General features: G+C 45.3%; 14 non-coding genes across 14 annotated transcripts; all 14 read right to left on the reverse strand.

Annotated features, from left to right (window-relative positions):
- Positions 1-945: 945 nt before the first annotated feature.
- LOC142266561 (U2 spliceosomal RNA) lies at positions 946-1,136 on the reverse strand. The gene has a single exon (XR_012732628.1). It is a non-coding gene; the product is annotated as a U2 spliceosomal RNA (small nuclear RNA).
- Positions 1,137-2,253: 1,117 nt separating this feature from the next.
- Positions 2,254-2,444, reverse strand: LOC142266562 (U2 spliceosomal RNA). Its single transcript, XR_012732629.1, has one exon. It is a non-coding gene; the product is annotated as a U2 spliceosomal RNA (small nuclear RNA).
- Positions 2,445-3,561: 1,117 nt separating this feature from the next.
- On the reverse strand, positions 3,562-3,752 carry LOC142266563 (U2 spliceosomal RNA). Its single transcript, XR_012732630.1, has one exon. It is a non-coding gene; the product is annotated as a U2 spliceosomal RNA (small nuclear RNA).
- A 1,117-nt stretch (positions 3,753-4,869) lies between these two features.
- Positions 4,870-5,060, reverse strand: LOC142266564 (U2 spliceosomal RNA). The gene has a single exon (XR_012732631.1). It is a non-coding gene; the product is annotated as a U2 spliceosomal RNA (small nuclear RNA).
- Positions 5,061-6,177: 1,117 nt separating this feature from the next.
- On the reverse strand, positions 6,178-6,362 carry LOC142266510 (U2 spliceosomal RNA). The gene has a single exon (XR_012732585.1). It is a non-coding gene; the product is annotated as a U2 spliceosomal RNA (small nuclear RNA).
- A 1,322-nt stretch (positions 6,363-7,684) lies between these two features.
- Positions 7,685-7,875, reverse strand: LOC142266565 (U2 spliceosomal RNA). Its single transcript, XR_012732632.1, has one exon. It is a non-coding gene; the product is annotated as a U2 spliceosomal RNA (small nuclear RNA).
- A 1,117-nt stretch (positions 7,876-8,992) lies between these two features.
- On the reverse strand, positions 8,993-9,183 carry LOC142266467 (U2 spliceosomal RNA). The gene has a single exon (XR_012732546.1). It is a non-coding gene; the product is annotated as a U2 spliceosomal RNA (small nuclear RNA).
- Positions 9,184-10,300: 1,117 nt separating this feature from the next.
- LOC142266469 (U2 spliceosomal RNA) lies at positions 10,301-10,491 on the reverse strand. Its single transcript, XR_012732547.1, has one exon. It is a non-coding gene; the product is annotated as a U2 spliceosomal RNA (small nuclear RNA).
- Positions 10,492-11,608: 1,117 nt separating this feature from the next.
- On the reverse strand, positions 11,609-11,799 carry LOC142266470 (U2 spliceosomal RNA). Its single transcript, XR_012732548.1, has one exon. It is a non-coding gene; the product is annotated as a U2 spliceosomal RNA (small nuclear RNA).
- Positions 11,800-12,916: 1,117 nt separating this feature from the next.
- On the reverse strand, positions 12,917-13,107 carry LOC142266471 (U2 spliceosomal RNA). Its single transcript, XR_012732549.1, has one exon. It is a non-coding gene; the product is annotated as a U2 spliceosomal RNA (small nuclear RNA).
- A 1,117-nt stretch (positions 13,108-14,224) lies between these two features.
- Positions 14,225-14,415, reverse strand: LOC142266472 (U2 spliceosomal RNA). Its single transcript, XR_012732550.1, has one exon. It is a non-coding gene; the product is annotated as a U2 spliceosomal RNA (small nuclear RNA).
- Positions 14,416-15,532: 1,117 nt separating this feature from the next.
- LOC142266511 (U2 spliceosomal RNA) lies at positions 15,533-15,718 on the reverse strand. The gene has a single exon (XR_012732586.1). It is a non-coding gene; the product is annotated as a U2 spliceosomal RNA (small nuclear RNA).
- A 6,492-nt stretch (positions 15,719-22,210) lies between these two features.
- Positions 22,211-22,401, reverse strand: LOC142266474 (U2 spliceosomal RNA). The gene has a single exon (XR_012732552.1). It is a non-coding gene; the product is annotated as a U2 spliceosomal RNA (small nuclear RNA).
- Positions 22,402-23,518: 1,117 nt separating this feature from the next.
- On the reverse strand, positions 23,519-23,709 carry LOC142266475 (U2 spliceosomal RNA). The gene has a single exon (XR_012732553.1). It is a non-coding gene; the product is annotated as a U2 spliceosomal RNA (small nuclear RNA).
- Between the last annotated feature and the right edge of the window lie 778 nt (positions 23,710-24,487).

Consider the following 24,487-nt stretch of genomic DNA (forward strand, 5'->3'; position numbering starts at 1 on the left):
AGCCGCCGCCCACTGCAATGAATCTGAATAACTCCTCCTTTAGGGCGCAAGCAACTCCCCTCCCCCTTGCAGTCTTTCCAATTCACGATACAAAAAGACGGACAGGACAGGTTGCCTGACTTTCCGTCACTGCCACCCTTTGCCATCCTTACCCGTAGAAAGCCCTTTCATCATCCCCAAACCCTAATCTTTTCCCTTTCCTTCCCAGCCCCCAAACCCTGCCCTCTGTACCTTTCTCACCACCCGCTTCCCTTCTCCTGTCATCCCCCTACCACCCGGGAAAAAAAGAGATTGCCCCCTCCTTCCACTAGCCCACCCTCCCACCCAAAGAACAACTTCTTCTGCGCAGCTTGTTTTCTAGGCAGCAGCGCTATTGTGATGTCATCGGGGGGCATTGTGACAAGCCGCCAGTGTTCCGTCTCTTCATGTTGTGCACTGTTCAAACCGAAAATACATCAACAGGCAGGCTACAGAAAAGCTTACTAACAAAGGTTAGAGAGGGGCTTTCTCAGAGGGCTTTTTACAGTTTGTCTATTCCCAATTAGCCGGTTTAGTATACTTAATGAAAGTACTAATTCTTTCATAGGCCGCCCATTCTTAGTATTTGACGTTCAGGTAACAACAGGTAACTTTATTTGGAGTGGAAGCAGAGAGATAACACCAGATGCCAATTGTAGATCCTCTCACACCTGTGGTCACTGCAGCATCTGACTCCACTTTGTCCAAAAGGGATCTATTCCATTCAATTACACATGATCTAGATTAGACTGACAACAAGATACTGCACGGGACATAGCAGAGTTGGTGAAGTTGAGTGGTGATGAGTTTGCTATTTGGATGAATAAAGCAAGTAAAAAGTGTGTTAGATAAAAATTCATTTCAATTCGCTAATCGGGCTAATATGAATCAGGTGAATCGAGTTCTGCTTTTGGAAACTGGGTTAAGAAGGGGTGCACCGTTCCTGGAGGTACTGCAATACCAGGTCAATGCGTGGAGTGGACAGAGCAAGCTCTTTTTCCATCTCCCTGTTCTAAAAATCCATTTAATATATGGTCCCCAGATAGGGGACGTATCAGATATTAAACTGATAAGAACAGATACTACACTTGATCTTAGCCAAAAGGCCGAGAAGCGATAACCAGAATTGGTTTGGGCCTCGAGTGGCACCCTGGCCTATGCCGGACACATCTTAGGGAGAGAGAGCGAGAGGGAGACAAACCCACGCCTACACAAGACATTTTGTCACCCAAGCCAACCCTTGAAAAGGCTGCTTTGCAGAGCAAAAACAAGAAGAATGGTGCGTTTTGCAGCCGCCGCCCACTGCAATGAATCTGAATAACTCCTCCTTTAGGGCGCAAGCAACTCCCCTCCCCCTTGCAGTCTTTCCAATTCACGATACAAAAAGACGGACAGGACAGGTTGCCTGACTTTCCGTCACTGCCACCCTTTGCCATCCTTACCCGTAGAAAGCCCTTTCATCATCCCCAAACCCTAATCTTTTCCCTTTCCTTCCCAGCCCCCAAACCCTGCCCTCTGTACCTTTCTCACCACCCGCTTCCCTTCTCCTGTCATCCCCCTACCACCCGGGAAAAAAAGAGATTGCCCCCTCCTTCCACTAGCCCACCCTCCCACCCAAAGAACAACTTCTTCTGCGCAGCTTGTTTTCTAGGCAGCAGCGCTATTGTGATGTCATCGGGGGGCATTGTGACAAGCCGCCAGTGTTCCGTCTCTTCATGTTGTGCACTGTTCAAACCGAAAATACATCAACAGGCAGGCTACAGAAAAGCTTACTAACAAAGGTTAGAGAGGGGCTTTCTCAGAGGGCTTTTTACAGTTTGTCTATTCCCAATTAGCCGGTTTAGTATACTTAATGAAAGTACTAATTCTTTCATAGGCCGCCCATTCTTAGTATTTGACGTTCAGGTAACAACAGGTAACTTTATTTGGAGTGGAAGCAGAGAGATAACACCAGATGCCAATTGTAGATCCTCTCACACCTGTGGTCACTGCAGCATCTGACTCCACTTTGTCCAAAAGGGATCTATTCCATTCAATTACACATGATCTAGATTAGACTGACAACAAGATACTGCACGGGACATAGCAGAGTTGGTGAAGTTGAGTGGTGATGAGTTTGCTATTTGGATGAATAAAGCAAGTAAAAAGTGTGTTAGATAAAAATTCATTTCAATTCGCTAATCGGGCTAATATGAATCAGGTGAATCGAGTTCTGCTTTTGGAAACTGGGTTAAGAAGGGGTGCACCGTTCCTGGAGGTACTGCAATACCAGGTCAATGCGTGGAGTGGACAGAGCAAGCTCTTTTTCCATCTCCCTGTTCTAAAAATCCATTTAATATATGGTCCCCAGATAGGGGACGTATCAGATATTAAACTGATAAGAACAGATACTACACTTGATCTTAGCCAAAAGGCCGAGAAGCGATAACCAGAATTGGTTTGGGCCTCGAGTGGCACCCTGGCCTATGCCGGACACATCTTAGGGAGAGAGAGCGAGAGGGAGACAAACCCACGCCTACACAAGACATTTTGTCACCCAAGCCAACCCTTGAAAAGGCTGCTTTGCAGAGCAAAAACAAGAAGAATGGTGCGTTTTGCAGCCGCCGCCCACTGCAATGAATCTGAATAACTCCTCCTTTAGGGCGCAAGCAACTCCCCTCCCCCTTGCAGTCTTTCCAATTCACGATACAAAAAGACGGACAGGACAGGTTGCCTGACTTTCCGTCACTGCCACCCTTTGCCATCCTTACCCGTAGAAAGCCCTTTCATCATCCCCAAACCCTAATCTTTTCCCTTTCCTTCCCAGCCCCCAAACCCTGCCCTCTGTACCTTTCTCACCACCCGCTTCCCTTCTCCTGTCATCCCCCTACCACCCGGGAAAAAAAGAGATTGCCCCCTCCTTCCACTAGCCCACCCTCCCACCCAAAGAACAACTTCTTCTGCGCAGCTTGTTTTCTAGGCAGCAGCGCTATTGTGATGTCATCGGGGGGCATTGTGACAAGCCGCCAGTGTTCCGTCTCTTCATGTTGTGCACTGTTCAAACCGAAAATACATCAACAGGCAGACTACAGAAAAGCTTACTAACAAAGGTTAGAGAGGGGCTTTCTCAGAGGGCTTTTTACAGTTTGTCTATTCCCAATTAGCCGGTTTAGTATACTTAATGAAAGTACTAATTCTTTCATAGGCCGCCCATTCTTAGTATTTGACGTTCAGGTAACAACAGGTAACTTTATTTGGAGTGGAAGCAGAGAGATAACACCAGATGCCAATTGTAGATCCTCTCACACCTGTGGTCACTGCAGCATCTGACTCCACTTTGTCCAAAAGGGATCTATTCCATTCAATTACACATGATCTAGATTAGACTGACAACAAGATACTGCACGGGACATAGCAGAGTTGGTGAAGTTGAGTGGTGATGAGTTTGCTATTTGGATGAATAAAGCAAGTAAAAAGTGTGTTAGATAAAAATTCATTTCAATTCGCTAATCGGGCTAATATGAATCAGGTGAATCGAGTTCTGCTTTTGGAAACTGGGTTAAGAAGGGGTGCACCGTTCCTGGAGGTACTGCAATACCAGGTCAATGCGTGGAGTGGACAGAGCAAGCTCTTTTTCCATCTCCCTGTTCTAAAAATCCATTTAATATATGGTCCCCAGATAGGGGACGTATCAGATATTAAACTGATAAGAACAGATACTACACTTGATCTTAGCCAAAAGGCCGAGAAGCGATAACCAGAATTGGTTTGGGCCTCGAGTGGCACCCTGGCCTATGCCGGACACATCTTAGGGAGAGAGAGCGAGAGGGAGACAAACCCACGCCTACACAAGACATTTTGTCACCCAAGCCAACCCTTGAAAAGGCTGCTTTGCAGAGCAAAAACAAGAAGAATGGTGCGTTTTGCAGCCGCCGCCCACTGCAATGAATCTGAATAACTCCTCCTTTAGGGCGCAAGCAACTCCCCTCCCCCTTGCAGTCTTTCCAATTCACGATACAAAAAGACGGACAGGACAGGTTGCCTGACTTTCCGTCACTGCCACCCTTTGCCATCCTTACCCGTAGAAAGCCCTTTCATCATCCCCAAACCCTAATCTTTTCCCTTTCCTTCCCAGCCCCCAAACCCTGCCCTCTGTACCTTTCTCACCACCCGCTTCCCTTCTCCTGTCATCCCCCTACCACCCGGGAAAAAAAGAGATTGCCCCCTCCTTCCACTAGCCCACCCTCCCACCCAAAGAACAACTTCTTCTGCGCAGCTTGTTTTCTAGGCAGCAGCGCTATTGTGATGTCATCGGGGGGCATTGTGACAAGCCGCCAGTGTTCCGTCTCTTCATGTTGTGCACTGTTCAAACCGAAAATACATCAACAGGCAGGCTACAGAAAAGCTTACTAACAAAGGTTAGAGAGGGGCTTTCTCAGAGGGCTTTTTACAGTTTGTCTATTCCCAATTAGCCGGTTTAGTATACTTAATGAAAGTACTAATTCTTTCATAGGCCGCCCATTCTTAGTATTTGACGTTCAGGTAACAACAGGTAACTTTATTTGGAGTGGAAGCAGAGAGATAACACCAGATGCCAATTGTAGATCCTCTCACACCTGTGGTCACTGCAGCATCTGACTCCACTTTGTCCAAAAGGGATCTATTCCATTCAATTACACATGATCTAGATTAGACTGACAACAAGATACTGCACGGGACATAGCAGAGTTGGTGAAGTTGAGTGGTGATGAGTTTGCTATTTGGATGAATAAAGCAAGTAAAAAGTGTGTTAGATAAAAATTCATTTCAATTCGCTAATCGGGCTAATATGAATCAGGTGAATCGAGTTCTGCTTTTGGAAACTGGGTTAAGAAGGGGTGCACCGTTCCTGGAGGTACTGCAATACCAGGTCAATGCGTGGAGTGGACAGAGCAAGCTCTTTTTCCATCTCCCTGTTCTAAAAATCCATTTAATATATGGTCCCCAGATAGGGGACGTATCAGATATTAAACTGATAAGAACAGATACTACACTTGATCTTAGCCAAAAGGCCGAGAAGCGATAACCAGAATTGGTTTGGGCCTCGAGTGGCACCCTGGCCTATGCCGGACACATCTTAGGGAGAGAGAGCGAGAGGGAGACAAACCCACGCCTACACAAGACATTTTGTCACCCAAGCCAACCCTTGAAAAGGCTGCTTTGCAGAGCAAAAACAAGAAGAATGGTGCGTTTTGCAGCCGCCGCCCACTGCAATGAATCTGAATAACTCCTCCTTTAGGGCGCAAGCAACTCCCCTCCCCCTTGCAGTCTTTCCAATTCACGATACAAAAAGACGGACAGGACAGGTTGCCTGACTTTCCGTCACTGCCACCCTTTGCCATCCTTACCCGTAGAAAGCCCTTTCATCATCCCCAAACCCTAATCTTTTCCCTTTCCTTCCCAGCCCCCAAACCCTGCCCTCTGTACCTTTCTCACCACCCGCTTCCCTTCTCCTGTCATCCCCCTACCACCCGGGAAAAAAAGAGATTGCCCCCTCCTTCCACTAGCCCACCCTCCCACCCAAAGAACAACTTCTTCTGCGCAGCTTGTTTTCTAGGCAGCAGCGCTATTGTGATGTCATCGGGGGGCATTGTGACAAGCCGCCAGTGTTCCGTCTCTTCATGTTGTGCACTGTTCAAACCGAAAATACATCAACAGGCAGGCTACAGAAAAGCTTACTAACAAAGGTTAGAGAGGGGCTTTCTCAGAGGGCTTTTTACAGTTTGTCTATTCCCAATTAGCCGGTTTAGTATACTTAATGAAAGTACTAATTCTTTCATAGGCCGCCCATTCTTAGTATTTGACGTTCAGGTAACAACAGGTAACTTTATTTGGAGTGGAAGCAGAGAGATAACACCAGATGCCAATTGTAGATCCTCTCACACCTGTGGTCACTGCAGCATCTGACTCCACTTTGTCCAAAAGGGATCTATTCCATTCAATTACACATGATCTAGATTAGACTGACAACAAGATACTGCACGGGACATAGCAGAGTTGGTGAAGTTGAGTGGTGATGAGTTTGCTATTTGGATGAATAAAGCAAGTAAAAAGTGTGTTAGATAAAAATTCATTTCAATTCGCTAATCGGGCTAATATGAATCAGGTGAATCGAGTTCTGCTTTTGGAAACTGGGTTAAGAAGGGGTGCACCGTTCCTGGAGGTACTGCAATACCAGGTCAATGCGTGGAGTGGACAGAGCAAGCTCTTTTTCCATCTCCCTGTTCTAAAAATCCATTTAATATATGGTCCCCAGATAGGGGACGTATCAGATATTAAACTGATAAGAACAGATGAGATTTCATCCGCAAATTTCAGAAAACGGTCATCGGCCACCACACAAAAGCGCAGTGCCGCAGGTGATCGCCTCCCGAGCCCAGGAACCACCAGCCATAAGGGGACGTAAGCACCAAAAGGCGCAACAATCCCCGAGGCCGGCGGTTGTGCAAGCCCGGGCCCCTCCCAGCCAAGACCAAGGCAAACCCAACGAAGGGACTACACTTGATCTTAGCCAAAAGGCCGAGAAGCGATAACCAGAATTGGTTTGGGCCTCGAGTGGCACCCTGGCCTATGCCGGACACATCTTAGGGAGAGAGAGCGAGAGGGAGACAAACCCACGCCTACACAAGACATTTTGTCACCCAAGCCAACCCTTGAAAAGGCTGCTTTGCAGAGCAAAAACAAGAAGAATGGTGCGTTTTGCAGCCGCCGCCCACTGCAATGAATCTGAATAACTCCTCCTTTAGGGCGCAAGCAACTCCCCTCCCCCTTGCAGTCTTTCCAATTCACGATACAAAAAGACGGACAGGACAGGTTGCCTGACTTTCCGTCACTGCCACCCTTTGCCATCCTTACCCGTAGAAAGCCCTTTCATCATCCCCAAACCCTAATCTTTTCCCTTTCCTTCCCAGCCCCCAAACCCTGCCCTCTGTACCTTTCTCACCACCCGCTTCCCTTCTCCTGTCATCCCCCTACCACCCGGGAAAAAAAGAGATTGCCCCCTCCTTCCACTAGCCCACCCTCCCACCCAAAGAACAACTTCTTCTGCGCAGCTTGTTTTCTAGGCAGCAGCGCTATTGTGATGTCATCGGGGGGCATTGTGACAAGCCGCCAGTGTTCCGTCTCTTCATGTTGTGCACTGTTCAAACCGAAAATACATCAACAGGCAGGCTACAGAAAAGCTTACTAACAAAGGTTAGAGAGGGGCTTTCTCAGAGGGCTTTTTACAGTTTGTCTATTCCCAATTAGCCGGTTTAGTATACTTAATGAAAGTACTAATTCTTTCATAGGCCGCCCATTCTTAGTATTTGACGTTCAGGTAACAACAGGTAACTTTATTTGGAGTGGAAGCAGAGAGATAACACCAGATGCCAATTGTAGATCCTCTCACACCTGTGGTCACTGCAGCATCTGACTCCACTTTGTCCAAAAGGGATCTATTCCATTCAATTACACATGATCTAGATTAGACTGACAACAAGATACTGCACGGGACATAGCAGAGTTGGTGAAGTTGAGTGGTGATGAGTTTGCTATTTGGATGAATAAAGCAAGTAAAAAGTGTGTTAGATAAAAATTCATTTCAATTCGCTAATCGGGCTAATATGAATCAGGTGAATCGAGTTCTGCTTTTGGAAACTGGGTTAAGAAGGGGTGCACCGTTCCTGGAGGTACTGCAATACCAGGTCAATGCGTGGAGTGGACAGAGCAAGCTCTTTTTCCATCTCCCTGTTCTAAAAATCCATTTAATATATGGTCCCCAGATAGGGGACGTATCAGATATTAAACTGATAAGAACAGATACTACACTTGATCTTAGCCAAAAGGCCGAGAAGCGATAACCAGAATTGGTTTGGGCCTCGAGTGGCACCCTGGCCTATGCCGGACACATCTTAGGGAGAGAGAGCGAGAGGGAGACAAACCCACGCCTACACAAGACATTTTGTCACCCAAGCCAACCCTTGAAAAGGCTGCTTTGCAGAGCAAAAACAAGAAGAATGGTGCGTTTTGCAGCCGCCGCCCACTGCAATGAATCTGAATAACTCCTCCTTTAGGGCGCAAGCAACTCCCCTCCCCCTTGCAGTCTTTCCAATTCACGATACAAAAAGACGGACAGGACAGGTTGCCTGACTTTCCGTCACTGCCACCCTTTGCCATCCTTACCCGTAGAAAGCCCTTTCATCATCCCCAAACCCTAATCTTTTCCCTTTCCTTCCCAGCCCCCAAACCCTGCCCTCTGTACCTTTCTCACCACCCGCTTCCCTTCTCCTGTCATCCCCCTACCACCCGGGAAAAAAAGAGATTGCCCCCTCCTTCCACTAGCCCACCCTCCCACCCAAAGAACAACTTCTTCTGCGCAGCTTGTTTTCTAGGCAGCAGCGCTATTGTGATGTCATCGGGGGGCATTGTGACAAGCCGCCAGTGTTCCGTCTCTTCATGTTGTGCACTGTTCAAACCGAAAATACATCAACAGGCAGGCTACAGAAAAGCTTACTAACAAAGGTTAGAGAGGGGCTTTCTCAGAGGGCTTTTTACAGTTTGTCTATTCCCAATTAGCCGGTTTAGTATACTTAATGAAAGTACTAATTCTTTCATAGGCCGCCCATTCTTAGTATTTGACGTTCAGGTAACAACAGGTAACTTTATTTGGAGTGGAAGCAGAGAGATAACACCAGATGCCAATTGTAGATCCTCTCACACCTGTGGTCACTGCAGCATCTGACTCCACTTTGTCCAAAAGGGATCTATTCCATTCAATTACACATGATCTAGATTAGACTGACAACAAGATACTGCACGGGACATAGCAGAGTTGGTGAAGTTGAGTGGTGATGAGTTTGCTATTTGGATGAATAAAGCAAGTAAAAAGTGTGTTAGATAAAAATTCATTTCAATTCGCTAATCGGGCTAATATGAATCAGGTGAATCGAGTTCTGCTTTTGGAAACTGGGTTAAGAAGGGGTGCACCGTTCCTGGAGGTACTGCAATACCAGGTCAATGCGTGGAGTGGACAGAGCAAGCTCTTTTTCCATCTCCCTGTTCTAAAAATCCATTTAATATATGGTCCCCAGATAGGGGACGTATCAGATATTAAACTGATAAGAACAGATACTACACTTGATCTTAGCCAAAAGGCCGAGAAGCGATAACCAGAATTGGTTTGGGCCTCGAGTGGCACCCTGGCCTATGCCGGACACATCTTAGGGAGAGAGAGCGAGAGGGAGACAAACCCACGCCTACACAAGACATTTTGTCACCCAAGCCAACCCTTGAAAAGGCTGCTTTGCAGAGCAAAAACAAGAAGAATGGTGCGTTTTGCAGCCGCCGCCCACTGCAATGAATCTGAATAACTCCTCCTTTAGGGCGCAAGCAACTCCCCTCCCCCTTGCAGTCTTTCCAATTCACGATACAAAAAGACGGACAGGACAGGTTGCCTGACTTTCCGTCACTGCCACCCTTTGCCATCCTTACCCGTAGAAAGCCCTTTCATCATCCCCAAACCCTAATCTTTTCCCTTTCCTTCCCAGCCCCCAAACCCTGCCCTCTGTACCTTTCTCACCACCCGCTTCCCTTCTCCTGTCATCCCCCTACCACCCGGGAAAAAAAGAGATTGCCCCCTCCTTCCACTAGCCCACCCTCCCACCCAAAGAACAACTTCTTCTGCGCAGCTTGTTTTCTAGGCAGCAGCGCTATTGTGATGTCATCGGGGGGCATTGTGACAAGCCGCCAGTGTTCCGTCTCTTCATGTTGTGCACTGTTCAAACCGAAAATACATCAACAGGCAGGCTACAGAAAAGCTTACTAACAAAGGTTAGAGAGGGGCTTTCTCAGAGGGCTTTTTACAGTTTGTCTATTCCCAATTAGCCGGTTTAGTATACTTAATGAAAGTACTAATTCTTTCATAGGCCGCCCATTCTTAGTATTTGACGTTCAGGTAACAACAGGTAACTTTATTTGGAGTGGAAGCAGAGAGATAACACCAGATGCCAATTGTAGATCCTCTCACACCTGTGGTCACTGCAGCATCTGACTCCACTTTGTCCAAAAGGGATCTATTCCATTCAATTACACATGATCTAGATTAGACTGACAACAAGATACTGCACGGGACATAGCAGAGTTGGTGAAGTTGAGTGGTGATGAGTTTGCTATTTGGATGAATAAAGCAAGTAAAAAGTGTGTTAGATAAAAATTCATTTCAATTCGCTAATCGGGCTAATATGAATCAGGTGAATCGAGTTCTGCTTTTGGAAACTGGGTTAAGAAGGGGTGCACCGTTCCTGGAGGTACTGCAATACCAGGTCAATGCGTGGAGTGGACAGAGCAAGCTCTTTTTCCATCTCCCTGTTCTAAAAATCCATTTAATATATGGTCCCCAGATAGGGGACGTATCAGATATTAAACTGATAAGAACAGATACTACACTTGATCTTAGCCAAAAGGCCGAGAAGCGATAACCAGAATTGGTTTGGGCCTCGAGTGGCACCCTGGCCTATGCCGGACACATCTTAGGGAGAGAGAGCGAGAGGGAGACAAACCCACGCCTACACAAGACATTTTGTCACCCAAGCCAACCCTTGAAAAGGCTGCTTTGCTGAGCAAAAACAAGAAGAATGGTGCGTTTTGCAGCCGCCGCCCACTGCAATGAATCTGAATAACTCCTCCTTTAGGGCGCAAGCAACTCCCCTCCCCCTTGCAGTCTTTCCAATTCACGATACAAAAAGACGGACAGGACAGGTTGCCTGACTTTCCGTCACTGCCACCCTTTGCCATCCTTACCCGTAGAAAGCCCTTTCATCATCCCCAAACCCTAATCTTTTCCCTTTCCTTCCCAGCCCCCAAACCCTGCCCTCTGTACCTTTCTCACCACCCGCTTCCCTTCTCCTGTCATCCCCCTACCACCCGGGAAAAAAAGAGATTGCCCCCTCCTTCCACTAGCCCACCCTCCCACCCAAAGAACAACTTCTTCTGCGCAGCTTGTTTTCTAGGCAGCAGCGCTATTGTGATGTCATCGGGGGGCATTGTGACAAGCCGCCAGTGTTCCGTCTCTTCATGTTGTGCACTGTTCAAACCGAAAATACATCAACAGGCAGGCTACAGAAAAGCTTACTAACAAAGGTTAGAGAGGGGCTTTCTCAGAGGGCTTTTTACAGTTTGTCTATTCCCAATTAGCCGGTTTAGTATACTTAATGAAAGTACTAATTCTTTCATAGGCCGCCCATTCTTAGTATTTGACGTTCAGGTAACAACAGGTAACTTTATTTGGAGTGGAAGCAGAGAGATAACACCAGATGCCAATTGTAGATCCTCTCACACCTGTGGTCACTGCAGCATCTGACTCCAGTTTGTCCAAAAGGGATCTATTCCATTCAATTACACATGATCTAGATTAGACTGACAACAAGATACTGCACGGGACATAGCAGAGTTGGTGAAGTTGAGTGGTGATGAGTTTGCTATTTGGATGAATAAAGCAAGTAAAAAGTGTGTTAGATAAAAATTCATTTCAATTCGCTAATCGGGCTAATATGAATCAGGTGAATCGAGTTCTGCTTTTGGAAACTGGGTTAAGAAGGGGTGCACCGTTCCTGGAGGTACTGCAATACCAGGTCAATGCGTGGAGTGGACAGAGCAAGCTCTTTTTCCATCTCCCTGTTCTAAAAATCCATTTAATATATGGTCCCCAGATAGGGGACGTATCAGATATTAAACTGATAAGAACAGATACTACACTTGATCTTAGCCAAAAGGCCGAGAAGCGATAACCAGAATTGGTTTGGGCCTCGAGTGGCACCCTGGCCTATGCCGGACACATCTTAGGGAGAGAGAGCGAGAGGGAGACAAACCCACGCCTACACAAGACATTTTGTCACCCAAGCCAACCCTTGAAAAGGCTGCTTTGCAGAGCAAAAACAAGAAGAATGGTGCGTTTTGCAGCCGCCGCCCACTGCAATGAATCTGAATAACTCCTCCTTTAGGGCGCAAGCAACTCCCCTCCCCCTTGCAGTCTTTCCAATTCACGATACAAAAAGACGGACAGGACAGGTTGCCTGACTTTCCGTCACTGCCACCCTTTGCCATCCTTACCCGTAGAAAGCCCTTTCATCATCCCCAAACCCTAATCTTTTCCCTTTCCTTCCCAGCCCCCAAACCCTGCCCTCTGTACCTTTCTCACCACCCGCTTCCCTTCTCCTGTCATCCCCCTACCACCCGGGAAAAAAAGAGATTGCCCCCTCCTTCCACTAGCCCACCCTCCCACCCAAAGAACAACTTCTTCTGCGCAGCTTGTTTTCTAGGCAGCAGCGCTATTGTGATGTCATCGGGGGGCATTGTGACAAGCCGCCAGTGTTCCGTCTCTTCATGTTGTGCACTGTTCAAACCGAAAATACATCAACAGGCAGGCTACAGAAAAGCTTACTAACAAAGGTTAGAGAGGGGCTTTCTCAGAGGGCTTTTTACAGTTTGTCTATTCCCAATTAGCCGGTTTAGTATACTTAATGAAAGTACTAATTCTTTCATAGGCCGCCCATTCTTAGTATTTGACGTTCAGGTAACAACAGGTAACTTTATTTGGAGTGGAAGCAGAGAGATAACACCAGATGCCAATTGTAGATCCTCTCACACCTGTGGTCACTGCAGCATCTGACTCCACTTTGTCCAAAAGGGATCTATTCCATTCAATTACACATGATCTAGATTAGACTGACAACAAGATACTGCACGGGACATAGCAGAGTTGGTGAAGTTGAGTGGTGATGAGTTTGCTATTTGGATGAATAAAGCAAGTAAAAAGTGTGTTAGATAAAAATTCATTTCAATTCGCTAATCGGGCTAATATGAATCAGGTGAATCGAGTTCTGCTTTTGGAAACTGGGTTAAGAAGGGGTGCACCGTTCCTGGAGGTACTGCAATACCAGGTCAATGCGTGGAGTGGACAGAGCAAGCTCTTTTTCCATCTCCCTGTTCTAAAAATCCATTTAATATATGGTCCCCAGATAGGGGACGTATCAGATATTAAACTGATAAGAACAGATACTACACTTGATCTTAGCCAAAAGGCCGAGAAGCGATAACCAGAATTGGTTTGGGCCTCGAGTGGCACCCTGGCCTATGCCGGACACATCTTAGGGAGAGAGAGCGAGAGGGAGACAAACCCACGCCTACACAAGACATTTTGTCACCCAAGCCAACCCTTGAAAAGGCTGCTTTGCAGAGCAAAAACAAGAAGAATGGTGCGTTTTGCAGCCGCCGCCCACTGCAATGAATCTGAATAACTCCTCCTTTAGGGCGCAAGCAACTCCCCTCCCCCTTGCAGTCTTTCCAATTCACGATACAAAAAGACGGACAGGACAGGTTGCCTGACTTTCCGTCACTGCCACCCTTTGCCATCCTTACCCGTAGAAAGCCCTTTCATCATCCCCAAACCCTAATCTTTTCCCTTTCCTTCCCAGCCCCCAAACCCTGCCCTCTGTACCTTTCTCACCACCCGCTTCCCTTCTCCTGTCATCCCCCTACCACCCGGGAAAAAAAGAGATTGCCCCCTCCTTCCACTAGCCCACCCTCCCACCCAAAGAACAACTTCTTCTGCGCAGCTTGTTTTCTAGGCAGCAGCGCTATTGTGATGTCATCGGGGGGCATTGTGACAAGCCGCCAGTGTTCCGTCTCTTCATGTTGTGCACTGTTCAAACCGAAAATACATCAACAGGCAGGCTACAGAAAAGCTTACTAACAAAGGTTAGAGAGGGGCTTTCTCAGAGGGCTTTTTACAGTTTGTCTATTCCCAATTAGCCGGTTTAGTATACTTAATGAAAGTACTAATTCTTTCATAGGCCGCCCATTCTTAGTATTTGACGTTCAGGTAACAACAGGTAACTTTATTTGGAGTGGAAGCAGAGAGATAACACCAGATGCCAATTGTAGATCCTCTCACACCTGTGGTCACTGCAGCATCTGACTCCACTTTGTCCAAAAGGGATCTATTCCATTCAATTACACATGATCTAGATTAGACTGACAACAAGATACTGCACGGGACATAGCAGAGTTGGTGAAGTTGAGTGGTGATGAGTTTGCTATTTGGATGAATAAAGCAAGTAAAAAGTGTGTTAGATAAAAATTCATTTCAATTCGCTAATCGGGCTAATATGAATCAGGTGAATCGAGTTCTGCTTTTGGAAACTGGGTTAAGAAGGGGTGCACCGTTCCTGGAGGTACTGCAATACCAGGTCAATGCGTGGAGTGGACAGAGCAAGCTCTTTTTCCATCTCCCTGTTCTAAAAATCCATTTAATATATGGTCCCCAGATAGGGGACGTATCAGATATTAAACTGATAAGAACAGATACTACACTTGATCTTAGCCAAAAGGCCGAGAAGCGATAACCAGAATTGGTTTGGGCCTCGAGTGGCACCCTGGCCTATGCCGGACACATCTTAGGGAGAGAGAGCGAGAGGGAGACAAACCCACGCCTACACAAGACATTTTGTCACCCAAGCCAACCCTTGAAAAGGCTGCTTTGCAGAGCAAAAACAAGAAGAATGGTGCGTTTTGCAGCCGCCGCCCACTGCAATGAATCTGAATAACTCCTCCTTTAGGGCGCAAGCAACTCCCCTCCCCCTTGCAGTCTTTCCAATTCACGATACAAAAAGACGGACAGGACAGGTTGCCTGACTTTCCGTCACTGCCACCCTTTGCCATCCTTACCCGTAGAAAGCCCTTTCATCATCCCCAAACCCTAATCTTTTCCCTTTCCTTCCCAGCCCCCAAACCCTGCCCTCTGTACCTTTCTCACCACCCGCTTCCCTTCTCCTGTCATCCCCCTACCACCCGGGAAAAAAAGAGATTGCCCCCTCCTTCCACTAGCCCACCCTCCCACCCAAAGAACAACTTCTTCTGCGCAGCTTGTTTTCTAGGCAGCAGCGCTATTGTGATGTCATCGGGGGGCATTGTGACAAGCCGCCAGTGTTCCGTCTCTTCATGTTGTGCACTGTTCAAACCGAAAATACATCAACAGGCAGGCTACAGAAAAGCTTACTAACAAAGGTTAGAGAGGGGCTTTCTCAGAGGGCTTTTTACAGTTTGTCTATTCCCAATTAGCCGGTTTAGTATACTTAATGAAAGTACTAATTCTTTCATAGGCCGCCCATTCTTAGTATTTGACGTTCAGGTAACAACAGGTAACTTTATTTGGAGTGGAAGCAGAGAGATAACACCAGATGCCAATTGTAGATCCTCTCACACCTGTGGTCACTGCAGCATCTGACTCCACTTTGTCCAAAAGGGATCTATTCCATTCAATTACACATGATCTAGATTAGACTGACAACAAGATACTGCACGGGACATAGCAGAGTTGGTGAAGTTGAGTGGTGATGAGTTTGCTATTTGGATGAATAAAGCAAGTAAAAAGTGTGTTAGATAAAAATTCATTTCAATTCGCTAATCGGGCTAATATGAATCAGGTGAATCGAGTTCTGCTTTTGGAAACTGGGTTAAGAAGGGGTGCACCGTTCCTGGAGGTACTGCAATACCAGGTCAATGCGTGGAGTGGACAGAGCAAGCTCTTTTTCCATCTCCCTGTTCTAAAAATCCATTTAATATATGGTCCCCAGATAGGGGACGTATCAGATATTAAACTGATAAGAACAGATTTTTTTTTTAACTTGGAAGTACCTAAAACAAGGTACACCCGTTTATTATTGGATATAAAAGTACATTACATTAAAAACATTCCATTTTACAACATTTTCTGTGATTACATCTGTATCTCAATTACAAAATATCAAAACATCATTTACATTTGTATTACATATAGTAAGCAGTCTACATATTACAAGTCCTTTACACTGCAGGGCTTCACTCCTATAAAGAACACTATCCACAATTCCTTTACACTCAACCTATAAATTATATACAAAAATTGGTCCTTTAAATTGCGGAGTTCCACTCCTTTACAAACCACTGTTTCGATAAAATGACATTTTTCTTCTTGTCCAGAATATAATACAGATACATATCACTAAAAGCCAAATCTATAACATCCTGCACAGATAAAACATCATGCTTAAAAAGAAGGATGTTCCTGGCCTTCCACAGAGCTTCCTTGACTGTGCTGATTGTCTTCCATGCGATGATCTTCTTATTGACGGTGGGACATTCCACATACCCGAATAAAACAGCCTCAAAAGTCAAATCTCTGATGTCCGTCATTTTTTGCAATAAAGGAAAAATTCGTGTCCATATTTGTCGTGCAAAAGAACAAGTCCATAAAATATGTAGTACCGTCTCATCTCCGAAGCATCTTTCCCTTGGACATCTGGCAGTAGTCACAAGTCCTCTTCTGTGTTGGAATGCTCTGCATGGAAGACAATCATGCACACAGCTCCAGGCCAGGTCCTTCTGGGAATTAAAAAGGTACGATGCATTAATATTTTGAAATATTTCAACACACTTAATTTCATTAAAATTCCCAATCTGTGTTATTGGCTGTTTATCCTTAAAACACTTTAAAATCTTCTTGCTGTCTTTTATATCCTCTACAATTTTCCCTTTCAAATCATAAGAATTAACAATAGTTTCCAAAATAACATAACTATCTGGCATATTAAAAGCGTACGGGGAACTTAAAACCGTTTGAAACCAACCAAGACGTCTCATAAAATAACCCGTATTAAAACGAATAAAATATGACCAGTAGTTAGATTTTGAAAGGGCATTAAAACACAAAACAAAAAACCTTATATAAACAAAAGCTCTAAAATCTGGAAAATCTTTGCCACCTTTTTCTTTAGGTTTAATTACCACTTCTCTTTTTAATTTCTCCATCTTAGAATTCCAAAAAAAAGTAAAACACGCTTTGATGATCTGGTTAAAAATTCGTGTGGGAGGGGGAAAGACAAGGCTCAAATACAACAACAAAGGAAGAATGACCATTTTTATAATTAAAACCTTCCCTTCCATCGTCAGCTTTCGTAGCCTCCACATACACAGCTTTTGATTCACCTTTTGTGCAATGACCTCCCAACTTTCTTTCCCTTTATTTGTCTCATTAAAAATCACCCCTAAAATCTTCACAGAATCACATTCAGGTACTGGAATATCATTTAGTGCCATATTCCCCACATTTAGAATACCGCTTTTGTTTAAATTAACCTTAAAACCGGACCCACAACAAAAATATTCTACTTGTTTCAACGCTTTCCTAATAGACAGAGCATCTTTACAAATTACCACCACATCATCCATGTAGCCCGTTACCTTAGCTTCCAAACCACCTCCCCCCGGCAACGGGATACCACGGATCTGTTTATCTCTCCTTAAAGCACAAAGTAATGGTTCAAGGGCACACACAAATAATAAAGGGGACAATGGGCAACCTTGTTTAACCCCAGAGTTTAAAACCACCTCCTTCGTTTTAAAACCATTAACTAAAATTTTACTTGTACAATTGTGATAAAATGCTTTAAGAGACAATAAAAATCCTTCAGGTATTCCCATGCGTGATAAAACCTTAAATAGGAACTGATGTGACACTCTGTCAAAGGCTTTCTCGAAGTCTAAGGACAGGACCGCCAACTGACTCCCCCTTGACTTTGTGTCATCAATCACATCTTTGATTAAATTTAAGTTTTCCCACACACTCCTTCCCGGTATACCGCACACTTGATTTATATGAATTATATTCTCTATCACTTTTTTCAATCTAGTTGCACATATTTTTGCCAGTATTTTGTAATCACAATTTAAAAGAGTGATAGGTCTCCAATTTTTGAGACTAGATTTGTCTCCTATTTTATGTATGAGGGAAACCTCACCCCTCCTCCATGAGGTGGGGAGAATTTTTGTTCTAAAAACCTCACTAAAAACAGAAAACAAATCCTCTTGTAAAATATCATAAAAGGTGGAATAAAACTCTATAGGTATGCCATCGGGTCCCGGTACTTTACCAGCCTTAAAACTCCCCACCGCGTCTGATACCTCTTCCTCACTCAGGTCCTGTATTAAAGATTCTTGTGAAACAGGGTCAAGACTGATGGAAATATCATCTAAAATACTTTCTGTAAAACAATTATCAATACTTTTTGTGTTAAAAAGCTCAGAATAATACTCATAGACTTTGGCTAAAATCCCCTCTATATTTTGTTCACCTTCCATAGAATTGATAAAAACCCGCTTTTCCACCATACATTTAAAAAAATACCTCGAACAAGTTTCATTATTTTCAATATGTTTAACCTTAGCATGAAAAATAAGCTCTTTCCCTTTTTGTTCTAGTGTGTGGTGGATTTCATTTTTTAGGTCACTAATATCTTTCTCCACATCCATATCATTATTTCTTAATTTATATAAGGTTTGTAACCTGGTAGTAAGTTGGGTATAAAATTCTCTCTTTTCCTTTACCTTCTGTGCTCCTGCCTTAATAAAAAAATCTTTTATATTTTTTTTCATTTTTTCCCACCACCTGCTGATGGGAATACGAGGGTCTCTTATTCTCTTAAAATATAAATAGAAATTAGTAAAATCAGTTAAAATTTGAGGGTCTTCTAAAAGGGAGATATTTAACTTCCAAGAACCTTTCCCTTTTTTAAAAAGATCATCATGTTTTACATGAAAGGATAATAATTTATGGTCAGAAAATGCATTAGTTAGAAGCTCACATTTAAAAGGCAGCACGGACTTTGAGCAGAAAATAAAATCAATCCTGGAGCTACAGTTAACATTACTCCATGTCACCCAGTCCTGCAATGGTAAATCTCTATTACATTCCTTAAAAACATCGTTTAATCTAAAATCCAGCACAATGTTTCTAAGCATAAAAGAAGTTTTATCATAATTTCTGCTTGTTGCGCTGGAAAGTCTTTTCTCACCACCGAGAATGCAATTAAAATCACCTGCTAAGACCATCGGGGTAGAGTCATTAAGAAATAAGGGTAACATATCTAACATTTCAGCTCTTTCTTGCTTGTCTGCGGATCCATAAAAATTTAAAAATTGCCATTTGTAACCATCAATAACAGCTTGAACTAATAAAATTCTGCCAGGTAAAATCTCTTGAACAGAATCAATAAAAGCATTCCCCCTAAAAAGAATGGCGACCCCTGCTGACTTGGACCCATTTGACCCCGACCACACTGAGGGTCCATATGTCCAATCTTTCTGATACTCATGGTAATTTAAACTGTGTGATATAGAACACTCTTGTAAAAAGAATACAGTTGCAGTCAGGGTAGTAAGAAAATCAAACAACGCCACCCTTTTTGCCTGTGTTTTAAGCCCTCTCACATTTAGAGACACACCTTTAACCCCTGCCATAAGAGAAAAGAAGAAGGAAATTAAATATTTCTAAACTCTTACCTCAGCTGGTTCAGACTTCTCCTTCAGAGTAGGATTGATCGTCGGAGATGACCGTTTGCAAGGAGTCCGTATCTGAGGACTCCCCATTGGTTAACGTCTCAGGCTGCACACCTCCCGGGACAAACTGAGTTCTCATTCTAGTAATTTGCATCTGGTCAGCTGACCCGTCTCCCTGCTCCAGACACTCCATCCCATCTCCTTTAAGGGAATGGTCAGGGAGAGTCTCATCGAGCACACGCGCCTCGGGTGTAATCAGCACATTGACCGGGGTCTCCGGGATCACGGAGGCAGCCACCCCAGTCCCCATCTCCATTTCTGAAGAGGGTAGGGTAACTCCCTCCTGCTGACACGCCATTGGGTTCCCACCATCATCCGGAGGGTCCGGAGGGGGTACTACCTCAGGTTCCCTCTGAGACCCCTGCAACTTACGTCTCTTCGGCCCAGAAGTCTGGCATCTGGGATTCATCCCGGGAGTACACGAAGACGAGGATTGGCCTTTGGCAGATACTTCTGGCCTCTCTACGGAGGCCGCCTCCGGCCTTCTGCCCTGCCGTTCCCTCCTTTCCTTCGCCATTTCATCCGACACGGGGACGCCTTCTGCAGCCTGAGTTTGTTTGCTTGGCTCATCTCCGGCTCTCTCTCCATCCTCCTTTCCCACAGGCCTGTCCGAACCAGCCGAGGGTTGGCCAGGGACCGAGGGCTTCTCCACTCGTGATTTTCCCCAGACATTCCTGTAGGGACATTTAAAAAAAGAGTGAGTGTTTGACATACAATTAGTACATATGCTTCCTTTTGGACATTTATCAGTCTTATGATCTTTACCTCCACAAGAAACACAAGTCACATCACAATCAGAATGTCCATATTTTTTACATTTGCGACAAAAGGGAGGCATACCATTAAAAAAAAGGTCGCCATTCGTATTACCTATTTTAAAACGGGCTGGAGGCAAACGTATACCTCCTGCTACCGTAGGGTCCTTAATACAAGTGACAACATACCTCCATTTACTACTCCATATGCCACATTCATTCATTACCTTCCCTTGACATACCACCTTAGAAAAAAAGTTATTAAGGAATGAAGTAATTTCAGTCTCAGTCACATAAGGGGAGTAAATTTTAACAATAAGAGTCTTTACATCGTCAATTTTGTGTTCTACAATAGTTATACCTTTAAGGGATGGTTTCTTTTGTAAAATCACATCCGGATCCTTAGCTTTAGTACAGAAATCTCGGTGGATACCCTCTCCTGTAAAGGTAATATCGAACACACCTCGTCGAGGGTAGTCCTGGATGGCCAAGATTTCCTGTTTACGCACTGAGAAGGTGCGTTCAAGCACCTCTCCCACGACATATCTTAGGCCACGACCATCACTCCCTCCTTTATCGAAGTATACCCGTACCGTATGCTTTAGGCGAGCATAGGTGGGAATATCGCCAGGATCCGCATCCATGGCAACGGGGGATTTTCCGCAACAAAATACTCACTGGAAAATCCAAAGATAATCCAGATGAGCGATCGCAACTCGTTGTCTGGGGACTAAGCCCACCTCCCAAAAGCAGCAGAGGATTGGATCCCACTACAAGAGTGGGACCCGCACCTAAGGCCAAAAGGCGGGGTACCCCAGACACCCAATGTGCTACAACCAGATGCTAGCAAGATTACCAACACCCGATCGCAGCCAAAAGGCCGAGAAGCGATAACCAGAATTGGTTTGGGCCTCGAGTGGCACCCTGGCCTATGCCGGACACATCTTAGGGAGAGAGAGCGAGAGGGAGACAAACCCACGCCTACACAAGACATTTTGTCACCCAAGCCAACCCTTGAAAAGGCTGCTTTGCAGAGCAAAAACAAGAAGAATGGTGCGTTTTGCAGCCGCCGCCCACTGCAATGAATCTGAATAACTCCTCCTTTAGGGCGCAAGCAACTCCCCTCCCCCTTGCAGTCTTTCCAATTCACGATACAAAAAGACGGACAGGACAGGTTGCCTGACTTTCCGTCACTGCCACCCTTTGCCATCCTTACCCGTAGAAAGCCCTTTCATCATCCCCAAACCCTAATCTTTTCCCTTTCCTTCCCAGCCCCCAAACCCTGCCCTCTGTACCTTTCTCACCACCCGCTTCCCTTCTCCTGTCATCCCCCTACCACCCGGGAAAAAAAGAGATTGCCCCCTCCTTCCACTAGCCCACCCTCCCACCCAAAGAACAACTTCTTCTGCGCAGCTTGTTTTCTAGGCAGCAGCGCTATTGTGATGTCATCGGGGGGCATTGTGACAAGCCGCCAGTGTTCCGTCTCTTCATGTTGTGCACTGTTCAAACCGAAAATACATCAACAGGCAGGCTACAGAAAAGCTTACTAACAAAGGTTAGAGAGGGGCTTTCTCAGAGGGCTTTTTACAGTTTGTCTATTCCCAATTAGCCGGTTTAGTATACTTAATGAAAGTACTAATTCTTTCATAGGCCGCCCATTCTTAGTATTTGACGTTCAGGTAACAACAGGTAACTTTATTTGGAGTGGAAGCAGAGAGATAACACCAGATGCCAATTGTAGATCCTCTCACACCTGTGGTCACTGCAGCATCTGACTCCACTTTGTCCAAAAGGGATCTATTCCATTCAATTACACATGATCTAGATTAGACTGACAACAAGATACTGCACGGGACATAGCAGAGTTGGTGAAGTTGAGTGGTGATGAGTTTGCTATTTGGATGAATAAAGCAAGTAAAAAGTGTGTTAGATAAAAATTCATTTCAATTCGCTAATCGGGCTAATATGAATCAGGTGAATCGAGTTCTGCTTTTGGAAACTGGGTTAAGAAGGGGTGCACCGTTCCTGGAGGTACTGCAATACCAGGTCAATGCGTGGAGTGGACAGAGCAAGCTCTTTTTCCATCTCCCTGTTCTAAAAATCCATTTAATATATGGTCCCCAGATAGGGGACGTATCAGATATTAAACTGATAAGAACAGATACTACACTTGATCTTAGCCAAAAGGCCGAGAAGCGATAACCAGAATTGGTTTGGGCCTCGAGTGGCACCCTGGCCTATGCCGGACACATCTTAGGGAGAGAGAGCGAGAGGGAGACAAACCCACGCCTACACAAGACATTTTGTCACCCAAGCCAACCCTTGAAAAGGCTGCTTTGCAGAGCAAAAACAAGAAGAATGGTGCGTTTTGCAGCCGCCGCCCACTGCAATGAATCTGAATAACTCCTCCTTTAGGGCGCAAGCAACTCCCCTCCCCCTTGCAGTCTTTCCAATTCACGATACAAAAAGACGGACAGGACAGGTTGCCTGACTTTCCGTCACTGCCACCCTTTGCCATCCTTACCCGTAGAAAGCCCTTTCATCATCCCCAAACCCTAATCTTTTCCCTTTCCTTCCCAGCCCCCAAACCCTGCCCTCTGTACCTTTCTCACCACCCGCTTCCCTTCTCCTGTCATCCCCCTACCACCCGGGAAAAAAAGAGATTGCCCCCTCCTTCCACTAGCCCACCCTCCCACCCAAAGAACAACTTCTTCTGCGCAGCTTGTTTTCTAGGCAGCAGCGCTATTGTGATGTCATCGGGGGGCATTGTGACAAGCCGCCAGTGTTCCGTCTCTTCATGTTGTGCACTGTTCAAACCGAAAATACATCAACAGGCAGGCTACAGAAAAGCTTACTAACAAAGGTTAGAGAGGGGCTTTCTCAGAGGGCTTTTTACAGTTTGTCTATTCCCAATTAGCCGGTTTAGTATACTTAATGAAAGTACTAATTCTTTCATAGGCCGCCCATTCTTAGTATTTGACGTTCAGGTAACAACAGGTAACTTTATTTGGAGTGGAAGCAGAGAGATAACACCAGATGCCAATTGTAGATCCTCTCACACCTGTGGTCACTGCAGCATCTGACTCCACTTTGTCCAAAAGGGATCTATTCCATTCAATTACACATGATCTAGATTAGACTGACAACAAGATACTGCACGGGACATAGCAGAGTTGGTGAAGTTGAGTGGTGATGAGTTTGCTATTTGGATGAATAAAGCAAGTAAAAAGTGTGTTAGATAAAAATTCATTTCAATTCGCTAATCGGGCTAATATGAATCAGGTGAATCGAGTTCTGCTTTTGGAAACTGGGTTAAGAAGGGGTGCACCGTTCCTGGAGGTACTGCAATACCAGGTCAATGCGTGGAGTGGACAGAGCAAGCTCTTTTTCCATCTCCCTGTTCTAAAAATCCATTTAATATATGGTCCCCAGATAGGGGACGTATCAGATATTAAACTGATAAGAACAGATACTACACTTGATCTTAGCCAAAAGGCCGAGAAGCGATAACCAGAATTGGTTTGGGCCTCGAGTGGCACCCTGGCCTATGCCGGACACATCTTAGGGAGAGAGAGCGAGAGGGAGACAAACCCACGCCTACACAAGACATTTTGTCACCCAAGCCAACCCTTGAAAAGGCTGCTTTGCAGAGCAAAAACAAGAAGAATGGTGCGTTTTGCAGCCGCCGCCCACTGCAATGAATCTGAATAACTCCTCCTTTAGGGCGCAAGCAACTCCCCTCCCCCTTGCAGTCTTTCCAATTCACGATACAAAAAGACGGACAGGACAGGTTGCCTGACTTTCCGTCACTGCCACCCTTTGCCATCCTTACCCGTAGAAAGCCCTTTCATCATCCCCAAACCCTAATCTTTTCCCTTTCCTTCCCAGCCCCCAAACCCTGCCCTCTGTACCTTTCTCACCACCCGCTTCCCTTCTCCTGTCATCCCCCTACCACCCGGGAAAAAAAGAGATTGCCCCCTCCTTCCACTAGCCCACCCTCCCACCCAAAGAACAACTTCTTCTGCGCAGCTTGTTTTCTAGGCAGCAGCGCTATTGTGATGTCATCGGGGGGCATTGTGACAAGCCGCCAGTGTTCCGTCTCTTCATGTTGTGCACTGTTCAAACCGAAAATACATCAACAGGCAGGCTACAGAAAAGCTTACTAACAAAGGTTAGAGAGGGGCTTTCTCAGAGGGCTTTTTACAGTTTGTCTATTCCCAATTAGCCGGTTTAGTATACTTAATGAAAGTACTAATTCTTTCATAGGCCGCCCATTCTTAGTATTT

Source organism: Anomaloglossus baeobatrachus, unplaced genomic scaffold (assembly GCF_048569485.1).
Source record: "Anomaloglossus baeobatrachus isolate aAnoBae1 unplaced genomic scaffold, aAnoBae1.hap1 Scaffold_2862, whole genome shotgun sequence".
Lineage (NCBI taxonomy): Eukaryota > Metazoa > Chordata > Amphibia > Anura > Aromobatidae > Anomaloglossus > Anomaloglossus baeobatrachus.